This window comes from Pleurodeles waltl, chromosome 11, assembly GCF_031143425.1.
Source record: "Pleurodeles waltl isolate 20211129_DDA chromosome 11, aPleWal1.hap1.20221129, whole genome shotgun sequence".
Lineage (NCBI taxonomy): Eukaryota > Metazoa > Chordata > Amphibia > Caudata > Salamandridae > Pleurodeles > Pleurodeles waltl.
In genome coordinates, this window is record NC_090450.1 from 932,029,162 (window position 1) to 932,041,632 (window position 12,471).

Here is a 12,471-nt window from a genome sequence, read left to right on the forward strand (position 1 = left end):
CTGCCAGACTGGCCTTACAGTGGCATTTATAACATCTGCCTCTGCAGCTCTCAGTGCTCTACAATGGCTCCCAATGGTGAAACAAATTAGCTGTTAGCCCTTGTGTCTGGTCACAGAGCCTTTTATGGAAAGGGATCACTTTATCACCAACAGATAATTCTTCAATACTCTCCTTCTCAAAAGTTGTGGTCTTATGTTTCCCATCTGGTCATAGTACCTTAATAGACTAAGGGGTAGGCCCGTCTTCGTCGGGGGCTGCCTTTCTCTGGAACTCAAAACCCCCCTTTCTGCGTAAGTTGCAATGTTTACTGCCATTCAGAAAAGCCTTAAAGACCTTGCTTTACACAAAATTAATTCATTCTTTCATTCTATTTTAGTTGTTTCTTCTAATTCGATGGGTCAATTTGTTTATTAACCTCATCGCCTGGATGCCTATTAGGTCACAGTGTGCTCTAGAAGTATGATTAACCTGACATAACATATTTACACCGCTGTACGAGTGCAAGGTAGGGCAGGAGTGCTGCCCTGTGTTTTTGAATCTGGCGAGTGTTTAATTTGTGCTATTGCCTTAAGGTTGTCGACAGCAGCACTCATTGTTTGGGATCCGTGACTTACTTCCCATCATCAGACTTTGAGAGACCGAACAGGGAAAAAGGAGGAGGAACAGAAAACAGGAAAACAGTGATAAACAGAGAAAACAGGGATGATGGTTGTGGGGTGGTGGAAGAAAGAGGCATGAGTTATGTTGTTATGTTTGCATATTTGTAAAGTGCACTATCATCAGGGAGGCTATCTTCTTGCGGAGCAGTGTGTGTGCCTAACCCTGTCTAGGGTAGGTTGGTTAACAGAAAAGTCACGTCTTCAGCTTTTTGTGGAATTCAAGAAGAGAGGAGGAGGTTCTGGTGTGGAGTGGGAGGTCATTCCATGCTTTAGCAGCGATGGAAGAGAACACCCATCCTCTTGATCTGGTTCTGTGTATGCATGGGATGTATGCGAGTAGGAGTCCTGCAGACCGAATGCGCCTGGGTGGTTGGTGGAAGGAGATGTGAGTGTTCAAGTAGGTGGGGTCTAAGTTGTGTATTGTCTTGAATGTGTGTGAGGAGTTTGAAATGAGCATGTTTGTGTATTTAGAGCCAGTGGGGCTGCCTGAGGTGTGAAGTGATGTGAGTTCTGTGTTGGAGGTTGAGGATGACTCTAGCTGCTGAGTTCTGAATGGCTTGTAGTATTCTGGTGAGTTGTTTGCTGATCCTGGCATATAGGGTGTAGTCAGCTTGCTGGTAACTAGGTCGTGAGTGATGGTTTTTCTGGTGTTGCTTGGGAGCCATTTGAAGATCTTCCTCGGCATCATCAGGGTTTGGAAGCAGGATCCATTGATGGCACTGAATTGTGAGGTAATGTCCAGTTTCCTGTTGATGATGATTTTGAGGTTCCTAGTGTGGGAGCTGTGAATGGGTGTAGATATGAGTTTGGCCAACCACCAGTTGGAGTCCTGTGATGAGATATTCTTGTCAAAGATCACTTCTTCTGCCTTGTCAATGTTCATCTTGAGACAGCTGGCTTTCATCTAGTTACTGACTTCAGTCATGCAGATGGTAAACTTGCTTCTTGTGTTGGGTGTCTTGTCCACAAGGAAAAGTATAAGTTGTGTGTCATCGGCGTAGGAGTTGGAATCAAAACTGGGCATCCTTGGTTTTAATAGGCCTCGGAAAATTCTAAATTACGTCAGCATAAATTGCATAATTTTGACTGTTGCATGCAATTCCCAAAATTACACAATTGCGTCACTTTGCATAGTTACACACCACTTGTCATAAACAAAATTTGCGAACATGCCACTATCAGTAAAAAGTTGCACAGGAACAAAAGACTGCAATCCGCTGTTGTTCATTATGTTTTTTTTTGCACTATTTTGTGCATGAAATGCATCCTTGCATCGAAAATTGACACAAGAATTAATTTCACACTAAAATATAGAGCAAAATAACAGATTTGCATTTCATGTTTTTATGTGTAATTTCATGCAATTTTACCAACATTTTGTAAAATAATGTGAAAGCAAAGTATACAAATTATACACACCCCTGATATTCAGCATCTTTGCCATTCGGCAGCCCCAGTAGCAGATTCCTAAGAAACATTCTTGGCCGCTGAACTTTCTTTCTACAAACAAAGCACTAGCTTCTGCACTTCAGTGAACTACTTCTATTCTTCTAAGTATCTGGAGCCCTGAGCTGCCATAGGTTTAGGAAAATAATGCTATTGACCTTCTGTGAGAGTAGGGCTGCCACCTCCCAGAAACAAAAATACTGACCATTTTTTATGTTTAGCTGTTCTGGATGGGGCCAAGGTAGGAAGGTGAGAATGCATTTGTTTAAAATCATAAGTATTCCTTTCTAATATGGAAATTATCCTCTTGTTTGATTTAATAATCATTAAGCAATAATTTATCATCCTGTTTGCTTTAATAATCACTATGCAATAATTTAGACAGCTCTAAGGGCCAGATGTACGACCATTTCATTTTGTGAGTACCTAATTGCAATTCATTGCGAATCGCAATTAGAGACTCTCAAAATGAAATGTACAAATGTGTCTCAGACACATTTAGCGATTCCCAGTAGAGTCGCAAATCACTTACCTCATTAATATTCATGAGGTCGGTCACAATTTGCGACCCCATTGGGAATGGCCACACTCAAAGGGATGGTGGCCTGCTGGGCTCTGCAGACAACCATGTCTGTGACTGCTTAAACATAAAGCATTTTTTTTTGTTTTGTTTTTAAATGCAGCCCGTTTTCCTTTTAAAACGGAAAGCATTTCAAAAAGAAAAATGAAAAGTCCGTGGAACCACTGCCTTCTCTGAAAAAATATATTCACATGCATTCACAACGGCGAAGGGGTTCCATGGGGACCCCTTCTCGTTGGCGAATGGGTTAATACCAATTTCAAATTGGTGTTAACTGTGATTCTTTTGCAACTGCATTCACGGTCACAAAACAATCATACATACCACTGCCTGGCACGTACCTGGCCTTTCTGAGGTCACAAACAATGATTTTCGCCTTTTGCGATTGCAAAAAGGCGTCGTACATCGGGCCCTAAAATACATTTTAAGCAATTTCTTAATGAGAGTTGCTTTTATTGACACAAATGTTAAAGTCCTTACTTAATAGTTGATGGCTCATACCTGAAACAGTCAGCATATCTCCAGGATATGCTGATCCCATAAGCTGGCACACCATCAACTAGTTTGTTGCAGGTACAACAGTAGTTCCTTACCTGAATTGCTAAAATGCACTAACTCCAGGACTACAAGTCAGATGTTCTGGTGCCTTGATCTCAAAGGATGGAACTCACCCTGAGCACATAACAGGCTTGTTTCATCACTTCTCACCTTGCACAAGCTATGAAAAGACCTTTCCTGTTAGGCACTAGCAGTGACTTAAATTTGCTGTTACAAACAACATACCGCGCTGCGTTGCTGTCTGCATTGCCTCCTGTTTCTCTTTCTCCACTTCCTTGTTCACAATTGTTCATGTTTCGGTCATTAATGTAGCGGGAATCTAGCCACAGGGGCGCTGGAAGGACAGAGATCCATCTCTGTCTCTCTCTCTGGAACCTTTGCTGTGTGTCGCGCAGCACATACTCTCTGGACGCGCATGCACCCTGGATCTCAACACACTAAGAGCTCGCATGGTGTGTGCAAACGTGTTGTGGGCGTGCCTCGGGCAGGCGCAGCAGAAAATAGGGCCACCCGGCCTCACTGTGATTTTTGCACTTGCATCCTTAGTACACCACATGCTGATGGGGAAAGACAGGCCAGGTAGGACCTTGTTAAAAGGTGGCACTAATGGCTGACTAGTACTTTTGGATCAGGCTGTCTCATTACAGGAGTGCCTGAAGCATCACTCGATATGGGGTTTGCCTCTTTTTTTTAAACTGCAGGAAATTAGGTCACTAAGACTTGGAGATCAGTCCTGCCCTCGGGTGGGCTGGATGATTTCGGGGTATATTGGAGGGCAGAGGCCATGAGGTATATTAAACAAGATGTTTGTGGGATGTTAACAGGGTCCCAGTTGCCACGTGTGCCACAAACAGTATCATGACACTCATTGGCCCACTATGAGATCTTCCTCCCAGATCCCTTTGTGTGGCAGCCACCCCAATATTTACCCTGTACCCCCCTTCCTTAGAAGAGCGATCTAGCCACAAAAGATAGATTGAATCTCCTCCCTTATCAACTATAGGTGCATGTTACACACAACTCTCAGTATGAGCTATATGCTTGTCCCTGCGAACAGTCTAAACATTTCAACTAATTTAAGGTGGTAACAAATCTGGGGACATTTATAGAGGTCATAAACTCTGTCATAAGGGCAGCAAAGACCTTCAAGGGGTACAGAGGCCATCATGGCCATCATAAACCACCAAGCGGTAGCAAAATACATCATAAGGTTAGCAAAGGCTAGCACGGGGTGATAAAGGCTAGCATGTCGATAGCAAAGACTACCATAGAGGGGGAAGCGCCATCAGAGACAGTCAGAGGGACAGCAGTGGCCACTATCGGTGTAGCAAAGACTGTCATAAGTGTAACAAGTAAGCAGTCATGGTGTAGCAGCGGCTACTTTGTAGGGTTGAGCGCGCAAACGCTCTGGCCTGTTGTAATCTCTCTGTGGGCTTTTAACCACGCCCATGTCATGCCCATCACTTTCGTTTATTTCGTGGGCTTGCCTTTTAAAATTTGCTTGATTTAATTTGTGAAAGGCATGCATATGTCCGGCCTTTTTCGGTGTTTAGCCCTCCTCAAGCACACCGGCCAACTACTGAAAATATACACGACTCCATGTTTTCCACATGATTTCTGGACTACTTTTTATTTTTATTTCTTATGCAGCACAATCTTGCTGGGCAGTAATTGAGCGCTTTGCATCACTACCAGTTTAATTCCATTGTTTATCCTAGCGCTACCTTGGCGAATTCAAGGTTTGACACACTACAATTGCGCTCGCTTAAAAAAAACAAAATTATTTATAATTTACCCCCGTCCATATGCCCACTCCCGGCCACCCCACCCCTTCTTTAAAGGTACTGCAGGGAAAGGGGCCTTAGGAGTTTACAACGCTAATAGCTCTAACTCGAGCAAATGCAAGACCCATTGCATTGCAAATGCTTGTTCCTACTGTCTGCAGACAAAACGTTCTTTTAAGGAACAACATTTTGGGGCCAGCCTTATACTTCCAGCATTTGCTTAATGCATATTCATAGATGAATTTTCATATAATGGAACTAGACACAGTATATTTACATATTCATGAGTTGTAGCAAAAGTCTGGCTTGTGGCGGTCTCCAAGGCCAGGAGAGTCTAAGACTGCGGTGTCCAACGTCGCCTTCCTTCTGGGTTGGCACCATGCCAGATTTTCAGGCTATCCACATGAGACCCGCATACACAATAGATGCTAATGGAAATTATTTACACAGTGATTGGCTATCCTGGAAACTTGGCAAGGATTTGTCACAGTGGGTCCAATGTCTACACGCCCCCGTCTCGGGAGGCGGGCCTTGGCTCTAGCAGGCCTCCCCTCAGCGGTGAACTCAATGCATCTCCCTGCTGTCCAAACAAGACCTTACCAGACGAGAGCATTCTGGGAAACCTCGGAGGCTCCTGGATGACGGATATCTCTCAGTCACATCTCACTTCATAGCAAGGAATGTTTCCGTCCCAGCTGACGGCGGTTACGTGGAAAGTCATTAAAAAGGCACTTAGCCTCCCCTGACAGATTCCGCTATTAGGAAAGGGGCGCCGTGGAGCCAGGAGGAATGCCATAAGACAGCATTTTCCCGTTGGAGATTGGCATCGCTGTAACACCTCCGTCCTTGAACTGGGTTCGCGCCGTCTGTGCCCCCACACACCTCTCTCCCTCACCGGCAATAAAACCTGATACGAGCCTTTCTTATTTTTTCCTTTCTTCGACACAAGAGACTGAAGCATATTTTGCCTTCATAATTGCTCAGGATCAAGTAAAAGCGAAGAGATACTATATTTAAATATAAAACAGATAAGCTCAAATATGTTATGCCTTGCGGTATGCTTTGGATATAGAAGCTTAAGTTTAATATTTGTTTTTCGAGGGTTCTTGGCGAGTCATTTAAGATGTTTAAAAGTCTCTGTTGTAGTTGAAGGGCAGGGGCTTCACACAAGAGTCCTTTTTCTTGCAGTACCAAAATCGCTATAATTCTAGAATGATCCCTTGTCAGTAGATGTTTGGTTGACTTTAAGACATGTCATGACATCACTTAATAGCTGTCACTATAATTTTGCCCCTAATACAACATATATTGGGGAGGGGGCTTGGGGGAGCTTTGGGGTGTGGTTTTGTATTCAGGTATGTATGTGTTTGTGCTTGGAAGGATGGATTGCGCATGCCTGGGATGTGGTGTTGCATTATAGGACCTGCATGTTGTGCTTTAATGTAGGGAGGCATTCTCTTCAGATTCTAGGCATAGGCACCATATGCCCAGATTACCTCAACATCTGGGAAGCATTAGCCCCATAGGCTTAGGTACTGCTGCCATATGCATTTGTGCTATCATACACGCGGATACATTATGTACCAGATAATCTGGCCACGGTATGATAAGAATCTCTCCTTTTACACACAGACATTAGGTGTTCCTAACACAAACACACACACACAGTGCACCTGACACACTGAAGAGCGGCCACTCACACATACCCGCAGAAAGCAGTCCTTCTGTTGCATGACAGAACTGCTGAGATGGTTGTCAGAGAGAGGAATATAATATGGGAGCGTGGAAGAGGCCACGAAACCACAAATGCAACACACAAAGAGCTGGGCAGGCCAGACTGGCTTACCAGTGGCTGGTGCTGTGAGCACACCAAAGAAACACCACACCAGGTAGCAGCGGGTTAGCATTTGGCTGTTGGCTACCATGATGCATGTTGCAAGCATGCCAGGAGTCTGCCACGCAATATGAATGTTTGATGGCACATAAGTAACAAATAGATGCAGAGAGGCTAACTCTAAAATTTCCACTGCATTGCTGTCAGTCCTTGTTCCTGACTCCAGAGTGGCCACCTCACTGATCAGGGACTTCCGCATATTGGGCCGAAACACAGATGGTGCAACATCAAAGTGCAACAGTGAGAATTTCACGATGCAGCACCGACCAATGAAAAGCTTGATATGCTCACTGCCTGGTTAATGAAGCCCACAGGAGACATCATGGGGAAATGGGTAAGACCAAATATGGCGCCCACTGATAAACTGTGCGAGCCATCCCTGTCCTGTGACTGCAGTCCCAGGCATGCCAACCTTGAAATATTTTCCACCGTGTGGCAGCCATGGAGGGATGTTTGAGAGGTCGGGATCTGGAAAGGAGATGGAGCTTTGAGCTTTAACAGCCACTCTTATGCTGTCCAAAAACACAACCCGCCTCCCAGTCCAAAACGTATTTGAATTGGAAACCACCCTGTGTAGCTGTTTGCAGCTCAGCTTATGCTCTCTGTGTGAAATCAACTCTTCACCAGGTGACAATTTGATGAGTGCCAAGATAGTGTACCACACGACTGCGCCTGTAGTCCCTCTGTTTGAGTGCTAAAGAGGACTAGCGAGGGCCCACAGGTGATGCTGCAGATGTAAACCAGGAGAAGTTGGTTTGACAGTTAATGCTAGTGGAAAGCCTGACACCTTCTTGTAAGGCCATCTGGTAAATACTTTCACATTAGGTCCCACAATCCAAACAAACATCATCAAACCAAACCACATTCTGGAAATACCTATTGTTGGTGAGTGTTTGTCTAGCAGGAGTGAGTAAAAAGAACTGTTCTTCTTCTACACCAGAGGGCTCCTTTAAAAACACATTCAAATACACCAAAATACACACATATGCACATGAACACACACAAACACACGCACGCACACACCCACAAAATAATTTTTTTAAATATATGAACTACAGATCATTGTGTTAGAATAAGCAGGAATATGGCGGATGTAGACAGGCCTGGTTGTCCTTATAAGCTGTAGCACAGCTATCCGAAGAATAAGTTCCGGGGTGGAGATGTTTAAACCTGTGAATCAAAGTGACTGGTGTAAACTTGTTATTCAGTGTGTGAGTTGCCTCAATTGTTGTCAGTATTTATCAATATTTATTTTGTGTTTTGTGAATAAATTAAGATGTAACTCTTATATTTCCACATTTATTTAACCAATAGATGTGCACTTATACTTTAATGCCTGTCAGGTTTTAGCACATTAAGGGCCTAATTAAGAGTTTGGCGGATGGCGAAACTCCCGACAGGGTAGCCGCCGCCTTCGTGGCAACCACCCCGCCAGAGTTATTAAGACTTTCCCACTAGGTCGGGGTGCGGAAACCTCAGTTTCCGCCCACCGGTCTAGAGGCAAACAGGCTACAGCATTTTCCTCCACGCGTAATCGAGCCAGCAGCAATGCTGTAGCCTGTAGGGTGCACCAGCACCCTCTCAATTTTCACTGTCTGCAAAGCAGACAGTGAGCATTGCAACAGTTCTGGGCAGGGGTGACCCTGCACTGCCGATGCCAAGTGCATGGGCAGTGCAGGAGCACCCCCGGTGGCCCCCTCCACCTGTTCTCCGCCAGCCTTTTCATGGTGGTGTTACTGCCCTGCGGATTACGATCTCCGCAACTGCCAAGCCGCCGGGATCATGGATCCTGCTGTACTGGCAGTTCCTTGGTAGTCTGACTCCCAGGGCTTTAATGTGGTGGGCGGACCGCCGCAACAGTGGCGGTCCTGACCGCCACCACAATTGTGGCGGTATGAAGACTCTCGTAATGAGTCCCTAAGTAGCCAAATATACTAAAACAATAAACCCACATGAAAATATTCTCATTATAACACAAACACATGTTGAAATATTCTGTTATGTAAGGAAATCTCTTTCGGGTTTTTAACTCTACATGCTGTCAATCATTACAGCTATTTGTAATTATCTTATGAATGACAACATGGAGAGTCTTTGAAAAGACACACAATCTTCTGTATTTTGCTACTTTTGACAATGAATACAGACGTGAAACACATTGTAGACCCCACAGGGCCAAACATGTAAACTGTGTGGTTTAGGGCTAAGCACACATGCTACACATAGTTATATCAGGCAATATAACCCTTGACCTCTTGCTTGTGCCTGCCTCCACATAGCATTAGGGTTGGGGCAGAGGCAGAAGACGCTATTTTAGTAGATCTGATTTTGCACCGAAACCTAAGGTTTTTTGTGTCAACCTGTCCTAGATATGCTGTCTATGCATACATTAGCAGGGGACTGCATGTAGTGGTCTGGGCGCAGAGCGAGGGTTGACTTACAGGTAGATTATCTTTTGTGCATGAAAGTTGATCCATTGCTGCTGGTTGCACCACTTGGCCATGCTTTGCGACACTTTGTGTCGCATTGTGTCATGTGCACAACAAAGAAGGGGAATACCCTATAACCCCAACCTGCTCAGGGTACTACCAAAGCATAATCACAAATAATAGCAGGCAGGGACTAATCAAATCATTAATTGTACTAACATTTATAATACCTTAAAAAATTGTTAGGTGTTTACAGCTGGGTGCTAATTCCTTGGTCATTTGTTTAAGACAGGATCACATGGTAAATCGAGTCATAGTGACCCTTTTGAGTATTCCCGTTGGGCATTTCCCTTTTCGATGTATTGTATGTGTTTAGTTTTTAGACACTGTGTTGTGAAATTAGTTAGTAATATGATGTGTTATTACCTATGATTTTATATGATATCTTGTTGAGGTACACACTGCTTTTTGAAAATCAATGAAATAAATATGGGAAAGTAATTTACCCGATTAACCAAAAGTGAGTGCTTTGGTTAGTACAATTAATGATTTGATTAGTCCCTGCCTGCTATTATTTGTGATTATGCATTGTGTCATGTGAGCACCAGCGCAAACCTTTAGCAAATTTGGGCCCAAACCTCTTCTATAATAATTTCAGCCTCTGGTGAAACAGTAGTGTCCAGGGACTTTACAAATATTAGGCAGGAACAAATAGTTTTTTGTAGGTGTTGTACACAGTTGCTGAATCATCCATCAGTATTTAATTTTACAATCGAATTATACAAAAATACTGGCATAGGAAGTGTGTCTTGGGCCCTGGGGCAAGCAAAGAAAATAGTCCCCTAAGTTCATTGCTGGTGGCAAAATACAGCATTATTAAGGATTTAGTGGAACCCTTCGGCCTCTGGATCCTGGCACTACTGCATTTGAGGCACCATTGATAGAAAATGCTGAACAGTGTAGGTTCTAGTAAAAAATAATGCGTGAAACGATAAAGACAACTTTGGAATTCTGCAATTTTTTTTGCTAAATTCAGATTATTCATAAAACCCATTCATGTCAAAATGCTGTTGGTGTCAGGTTCTGAAGTGACTTAGGCTTCTGGCTTAACTTCAGTACTACCTGTTGCTAGCAGAGTTCCTTCCTGTAGCCATGAAGCCACCTATGCAGAGCAGCAGTGTGAGGTATGCAGGTGCCCTTAAGAAAGTTTGCAAGGCAGGAACAAGCATTTGCAATGCAACAGGTCTCGCGTTTTCTCGAGTTAGAGCTAGTAGCGTTGTAAATTCCTAACTGGACTTTTCTTGCCACAGAAATTGAAAATGAAAAGTAAAACAGTTTCACATAAGCAAGTCCGTTCAAAGCGCCATTGCAGCCATAAGCATGAGTGTAAAGGAGAGACACAAAGGGAAAAAGAAGTTTGCTCACAGTCAAACGTATCGGCAAACGTGCAATTATCCATGTAACGGGGCAGTCTGCAAGACGGTCACAAAACTGCCCCAAGGAGGGTCAAACGTAAAGCATTTACCAATGATAAAGGATTTTTGAAAGGCAAGCCCATGAACAAGTGATAATGATGGGCATGCAGTGGGTAGGGAAACCTCCAGAGGCAGATGGAAGAAGACGTTCAGAGAAACAGAGTCGATTTTGATTTAAAACTGCAGATCAAGACATTAAGCTACCTAGCACTGTGCAGAGAAGAATCAGGAATCATAAGACATGCACAAAAGACTGGCAGAAGATTTGTGAATCCAAGGAAAATCCAGAAGTAGGAACAAAGATCACAGTTACAAATTCTATAGGCTGCATTCTGGCATGCCTTCCTCTGAATTCCTCAAAAGTCTTTTATAACAAAGAAACGTGAACTTATATCACAAGAAATGCAGAGGCTGTCTTGGATTAGAGAGCAGCCATAGGAATCCACTGTGCTCACAATATTGGATTGGGCATGATGGTTTCGTCGAGCTCCACCTATTTCTGGAAGACTATGGCCAGTGCAAGATTCCAGAAAACAGGAAGTACCATCACTGGACTAAAGGAACCGCCCTGATTTGGGAAGCAGCCATAAGAATCTACTGCTTCCATCATCTTGGATTTGGAATGATTATGTAGTCCAGCTCCACCTCTTCCTGGAGAATCACAGGACAGTGAAGGTAATATGGAGGATTCCAGAAGGTAAGTAATGGGTTCCTGAAAGGAATACGTTTTCATCTTAACATTTTTATCTTGTTTCTTGCAGAGTCTTAGGTTTTTAGGAGGAAAAATTGCACACATTCATGAACCAACATGTCCTTTATCCTCAAAGCACTACAGTTGGCTAAGTGATAAGTTTACAGAAGAATTTGTATTTACTTTTCTAAAGCTGTGATAGCATCATTTGCTTTCTCTGTAAAGTTCTGCAAAATTTCACAGGTTGGCTCACTTTTCAGAAAAGGCATGGTTTCTGCAGAGGACAGAGCTACTCTGAGGTTTCGGCAGTAGCAGAGAATTCTAAGCGACATCTCTCGCATGGTCACCTGTTTCATCATCTCCCCCCGACCAGCTTTCCTTATCTCTCAGTTTGTGACTATGTCAGAGTTTTACAATCATATAACAGCCTAAGCCTTAATCAAAGCACATATCCTGTTCTGAATATTGACCTGTGTCTAGTATGGTAATTTAGAACGAGAAATAATTTCCGTAGGTAATAACTTCCACCTCAGACTCATAAAAATATAACATGTGCATGCCTCTGTGTCACGCAAATGCAGGACTAGGGATGCAACAGTAATTAAACTGTTACCAGAAAAGTATGGGAGGAACCGTGCTAGAAGAACTGGTTGTAAAATAAAACAGAAGAGTGAACCGAATAGAAATAGAGCGAGTATCATAAATAAAACTGGTTGTATGTTTAAAGCTGGCAAAGTGGCTGAGTGAGTTAATCGCTCATTGCTGCCATGTGTCGTGGCCTGCAGTTCATGAGTTTGACTCCCAGCAAGGCTAAGGAAATAGAATGTTGTCACACTGGATTATAGTGACAACTGCCATAGACTGGGTCATATCAATTGCTATATTTACATATAATTATGTCAGAATTAAGAAATCACAATTCTTGAAGTTTTTTTTTACATATGCTGTTTGTAC

The 12,471-nt window shown here is 43.4% G+C and overlaps 1 protein-coding gene across 1 annotated transcript in view; it reads left to right on the plus strand.

The window, feature by feature from the left end:
* Positions 1–12,471, plus strand: part of RFLNA (refilin A) — a 71,694-nt gene that overhangs the window by 46,199 nt on the left and 13,024 nt on the right. The window lies entirely within an intron of this gene.